Source organism: Pteropus medius, unplaced genomic scaffold (assembly GCF_902729225.1).
Source record: "Pteropus medius unplaced genomic scaffold, Ma_sr-lr_union100, whole genome shotgun sequence".
NCBI classification, from domain to species: domain Eukaryota; kingdom Metazoa; phylum Chordata; class Mammalia; order Chiroptera; family Pteropodidae; genus Pteropus; species Pteropus medius.
In genome coordinates, this window is record NW_024344377.1 from 2,389,193 (window position 1) to 2,395,472 (window position 6,280).

A 6,280-nucleotide genomic window follows, 5' to 3' on the forward strand; every position below is an offset into this window, starting at 1 on the left:
ATTGCCTCTAAAATAGCAGCCCCCTCCCTCCTACCCACTGACACCTGGACATTCTCCCCATCCCCTTACCTGGCCTATTTTTTCTCCTTAGTACTTGTTACAGTCTTAGATACTACAAGACTTTCGGTCTGTTTGCTTATTGTGTAACTCTTCCTCAACCCCCTTTTCCCAGAGGGCAAACTCAATGAGCTGGGCTTTGCTCTGTTCTCTGCTGGATGCCCAAGCCTAGCAAAGCACCTGGGGCATCGTAGGTTCTCAGTAGATATTTGTGGAATAAGTAAATGAGTGTGAGCAACTCCTAAAATCTTCTGAAGTTCGTCAGTGATAGAGTCTGCCTTAACGACCCTTTATTTATACAAAAACACTTAATGTGGGATGCTGTGGGAGCATTTGTCCAGGCTTGTTATAAATCCTACTTTAAAAAATAGCCTGCTCATTCTGTAGCCATTTCATGAGTATTATTTATGTGCCGGGCACTTGGGGTTTAAAAAAAAAATAAAGTGCATGGAACATGTCTGTGCTTCCAGTTAAGGGTGGGACAGACAAGTAAGCAGATCATGAGAGTGGAAAGTGTGACGATTGGGGCTGTTCAAGCTACTGAGGGAGTCTGGGCAGAGAAGCAAATAAGTTTACCTGGAGGAGCTGGGAGAAGGGTTTTAGAGAGGGGACAAAGAGGAGTACTGGGGACATTCTAGGTAAAGGAAAGAAGGTACAAATATAAGACTTCATTAAAGGGCAAGGCTGCTATGCATGGCTGTGCGCGGTGTGCACTGAACGACTCTGTGCTTGTGTGTTTCGGCTTCCTCTATACGATCGCTTCTTGAATTCTCCATCTGAGTGTTCTATGGCCACTTGAAACCTGATGGATACCAACCCCTCACCTAGGCAGAATTTGTTCCCCCTTTGAAATCTTAACCTTCTTCTCAATTCCTTTCTCAGTGATTTAAGTGCCGCTTATCCAGCAGCCGAAGCCAGAAACCTGGGGTGGTCCCTGACGCCTCGCTTCTCCGAACTCCATAGTGGTATCAATTCGTCATCAATATCTGTGTTAATTCTGCCTCTCTCTGCCATCTCTTCTCTCCCAGCCTAGCCCGGGAGCCACCTTGTCTCGGGTCCCCATTCCTGGCCTGGATTATTGCGATGGCCTCTGAAGTGGTTTCCTTGCCCTCATCTACTCCTTCCTCCACGAGCTTCGAGAGTGGTTTTTCCGAAACGCTCGTGGTTAGACCGCTGTCCTGGCCCAATCACTGTCATGAGCGCCGTCCTCAGGGCTTGCACGGCCCTGCTTCCCTCTCCTGCCTCGTGGCCGGCCTCTCCGGCCTCTCCACCTTGCACTCTGCGCTCACGCGCCACCATTGGCACATTTCCGCTTCTCAAAATGCATCGCGCTCTAGGCTCCCCGCTAGGCCTTCGGACATCTGCTCTCTCGACTTGGAAGGCGTTTTTGGCAGTTCTTCCCCTGAATCCCCCTTGCTGCCTCCCAGGGAGGCATCACCTTTAAGAATCGTGACCGAGGACGTGGTTCCATAGTGTAGCGGTGAGCACGTCTGCTTTACACGCAGAAGTTCCTGGGTTCACGCCCCAGTGGGGCCATGGTCCATGGTCTACGGCCGCGCCACCCTGAACAAGCCCGATGTCTGATCTCGGAAGCTAAGCAGGGTCAGGCCTGGTTAGTACTTAGACGGGAGACCACCTAGGAAGACCAGGTGCTGTATATTAAAAAAAAAAAAAATCATGACCATAACACCCCAGGTGTCTCTTTCCTAGTCTAGGCTGCAACCACATTGCAACCTAACACAGATATTACCCTGTCACTTTTGTAGGACATATTTTTGGCCATCCATTCAATAAAAATTGAATGAACAAAAGTGTCATTTTCTCGTTTAAAAGCCAGATTTGTAGACAAACTCGAGCAGATGATGCCCCGTCTCCAGACATCAGACTCCTTATGGAAATTGATCGCATTCAATCATCTCTCTCCTCCCGTCCAGCATTGACAGTATAAAAATTGATTCAATAGAATTCCATATCCAGGATAAAGAAATATTTGGCTTGCATGTTTCTTTTTTTTCTTTTCAAGGTTTATAATCTTGGAGTTTAAATTTATAGGTATTTAAAGCAAACGCTATGGCGGTTGGTAGAAAAAGGCAAAACCTTATGAGGCAGTGACTTGTTTCTTTATTAAAGCATATCACGTGACTCCATTCCTCTGACTCCTTTACTCTTCAATCATTTGTGAAAAGAACTTGGGAATGAATATTGTTTTCACTTGAAAGGAAACGAGAAGATGGGGATGAGCAAATGATAAGGAATGACTGTTCCAAACCAAACAGCCGGCCTTGACTATTTTTGAAGGCCACCTCGGATTATTGCTGACCTTCTTCACCTACGGCCGTGCGTTAGCAAAGACAGGGGCAAGGGTGTGGCGTGTGGGGGCAGGACCCCTGTGGCTGACTGACACCACCTCTTGGAGGAATCATACCACGTCGAGCTTAACCACTGCTCTAACACTCAGCTGCATGGACCTGGCAACTCTGCCTCACACCCTCCCTTTGGAGCATCATTGTTCCTGTTCCATGGGGGGTGTTGGGGTGCCAGGGAGAAGACTGATGAGTAACCGAAGCTTTCCTGCTGCCAGAGCACCCGGCGACAGGCCTGATAGCCAGGTGTTATTCGTTACGTGCAATCGACTCAGGACCTTAAAATAATTAAGCTGAGGAGACGTTAGACACCATCCTGGAAAGGTCCAGTGCTGAAAATCATCATCGTTCTCCTCACAGCATCCTTCCAGAGACATCGTGTGTCCTTGGTCCAGGTTTAGCCTCACGAGTTTATCTTCTCCTGCCTGACGCGTTATGTGCATCTTTGGAGCTGCAGACATTAGCTCCTCATCACTGTGGGTCCTGGGGGCTGTGGCTGGGTTCCAGAAGCAGTGGTGCTAAATCAGACTGTTGGATACCCTGGACTTCAAAGGGAGGCTTTCCAGGGACACCCCCAATTTCGTGAGGTGCTCGTGCCGTAGAAAGCCCTAGCCATGATATTATTTGTGTAGCATTCTCTTCTCACTGATATAAGTTATTTTCTTCTTGTAACAAGAGAATAACTTGAAAAAACTTTAAAGATCTTCACCTTCACGTGGCAATATTCTATGTTAGAAAGGTTGTTAGAAAGGTTATTAGAAAGGATTGTTTATTGAGTCCTTACAGGTCCCACTGTGAAGCTTCCTGTAATCGAATCACAGTGGGTTGTTCCGTCATTCTCGGTGGACTCTGATGACACATGTGTCAGGGCTTCTCTCTGGAAGGGCACACCAAGCAATCGGGGCAGGTGTGTACAGAGCCTCAGCACCTGAGGATACTTGGCTGTGGAAAAAGTAAAATCATTTAAAACCACGACCGAAATTGCTATAATGCAAAAAAGCCCCCAAAGACACGAAAAACTATAAGAGTGGATCTACTTTATGTTACAGTAAGCAGAATATAGGTCACTGTGCAGCAATCTGCTGATTTCGTTAGTATGAACAAAGAGTATCAATTCTTGGAGCATTTGAGGTATAATTTTTTCTAACAAAATTGTCTTGTACCAGCACCTTTCCCTTCACGCGCGACCTTCGCAGCGTTAGATCACGTGAAGGTCATTTTGGCAAAAAAATATAAGAGGCCATTTCTATTTCCTCCTGGACTCTCTTCCTTCTTGGCTGTTTATAGCTCCTGCTTCCAACATGCCTATTTGTCAACATTCTAGATTCTTTTCTTTAATTGTTAACTGTTCCTATTCTACCATTTCCTTACCCATCAGGGACAACGGCTGTGATCGGAACTGTTCTAATTTAATCACAGTTTTAGCATTATATATAAATGATAATGCAATGGTATTTTTTCCATAATTTTATAAATAGTTCATTTTGTCAGTTCACTCATGAGTATTTCCGTGTTCTGATAACTTTTCCTTACTCATGAAATCACATGACAGAGAGAAACTCAATGCCAAGTGTCTTCTTCTCCTCACCCCCCGAAAGGAATGGAGCACCAGCTTGGGCTACTTGTTAAGTAGGTGGTCCCGACATTTTGTGCTCTGGGTTTGGAGGAAGAGGTGTGACTCTGTATTTGTGTCACTCTAGAGTCTTCAGAGCATTGTGTCATTCCTTATCCATACTGGCCTCATGATTCGCTTCAAGGTCAGAGATGATGGACCCGTTTTATTGATGGAACTCGGAGGGTGAAAGTGACTCACCCAAAGGCATATGCTGGTCATTACCAACCAGGTTTCTCAGTTTTAAGAGCATTGAGGGGGGCTTAAGGATGAAGGCAGCCTGGGTGAGCCGAGCAAAGGGTGTGGTTCTAGGTGAGGGAGTCTCAGGTAGATGTAAGCTTGGGATATAGGAATGACGAAGAATGCAGACAAAATAGTAGATATGGAATATGGAAAAGGAATTTTGACCTTTGTATGTCAAATGCCTGGGCTTTTAGTATTTCATGAAAGAGCCCGGGCAAGCTACTGAGACTGTCTTCATTATCTTTACTTCCCCAACTGTGGCGAGTTCCATTGTCCCCAGCTCTTATCTCCTGTAACATAGGCTGGGCCAACTCTTGAAGTTAAGTGGAAAATAGTCCTTTTATCCTGCAGCAACCAGCCTGCCAGATAGTTTCTAGATAAGGCACCAGAGCCTTTCACAGCATTTTGCACACAGCAAATGGTTTTTGGCACTAAAAACCATCAATGTAGAAATAACGTAGGGAAAAAAATTTTGTGAATTGTTATTTTTCCCCGAGGTCTTAGAGGAAGAAAGAAAGTTTACTTAAAGGGGAATGCTTTACCATAGACTCTCGTAGCTAGTAATTTGGGCCTGTAAAATGGTATTCTAGTGACAACCTGCCCCAAATGTCTTGAAAATCACTTTTGACCCAAGGAACTGGTTCCAGGAAGCCACTGTTGAAATATCTAAATGAATCCAGCTGTATTACTCTGATATATTGATCCAGGGGATGTGGTAGGGAGTCTGGGGGACAATGCTTGAAGTTGATCCAATGCATTTTGAATAAAAGTTTATTTTATTGCCATTTTTATTAAAAGCCCTAACACTGAGCTGCTGCGGTGGGAACAGTCGGATGCCTGGGGCAACTAGCTCAGCTGCTCCTGGTGTCTCCACCAATGGGCTGGGCGCAGGCCCGCCCCAGGTGCTGGCTGCTTCTATGATCTTCCCTTTCGGCCACCTGGATTGGAAAAGCTGGGCATAGCTCATGCTTGTAACCGTTTCCGTGACTATCCCTTCAAAGCTTCTGGGTTTTGGAAAACTCAGCAAATTCCCACAGTCGCCTCCTTTCTATTTACCCTCAGTAGGCTGGACAGGACCTCATCTCCACCCCCAGCGGGCTTTGCATTCTGCTGACTGCCGTCACTCCGCTGGCCTCCTGTGCTGCCGGAGCTGAGCCCCAGGCTGCCCCCAGCCTCCTAGGGAAGGAGCCTGTGGCAGTTCTGTATGTGCTGTCCAGACTTCCAGCAGGACGTCATGGCCAGTGCCCAGGACAGCCAGCCAAGCTGGGCCCTTTGTTTACCAGCCGGGGGCAGGGGTGGTGTCCAAGCTGAGTCCTGTCCTTGTGTGCCACGTGGGCCTCTCTTGATGGCCAGGGCCTTTCTTCTCTGTGGACAGTGTCCGCCATTGGGAATGATGGGGAGCACAAGGGCAAAATCTTGTCTTTCTCAATATGCCAAAAAAAAACTCCCCCCAAAAAACCCCAAAACCAACAACTTCAAAATAAACAACGCTGCCCGCTTTGGACGGACCACTGCGATGTGATGACTATGAGGGCTGTGGTGCTCATGAGCCAAGAACAAGCTGAGAAAAAGCAGAGCCGTGAGGGAGGCAAATAATTGACGAAGACAAAAATGGCCTTTGTGCAGCCCAGAGGAAGCTGAGTGGGAAACCTTTGCCAGCGAGGTGCCCTGAGCAGGAGCAGCACCCAGGCCAGTCTGCCCACATCTTACATTCTGGATTACTCCTTAGCAAAGAAATGGTTCTTTAGAGATCTTGGAAACCCGTGATTTTCCATTTTCTGATATCTGGGCTCTGGTTGGAAGGGCTCTATTATGAAACACTCACTGTCACCAAGGAGGGTGGATGGTCCCAGGCAAAATGGAGGAAGCTATCCTTAAAAATGTCTATCACAGTCTCCAAAGGCCACCATCAAAACACAACGGAACATAAAATGATACACGCAAGCCTTAACTTGACCACGCAGATAAACTAGAAAATGGCCTGAGTAAAACTCAGATGACCCGA

At 46.8% G+C, this 6,280-nt stretch overlaps 1 pseudogene; it reads left to right on the forward strand.

The window, feature by feature from the left end:
- The first annotated feature begins 1,602 nt into the window (after positions 1-1,602).
- LOC120608921 (uncharacterized) lies at positions 1,603-1,718 on the forward strand (annotated as a pseudogene).
- Positions 1,719-6,280: the final 4,562 nt, after the last annotated feature.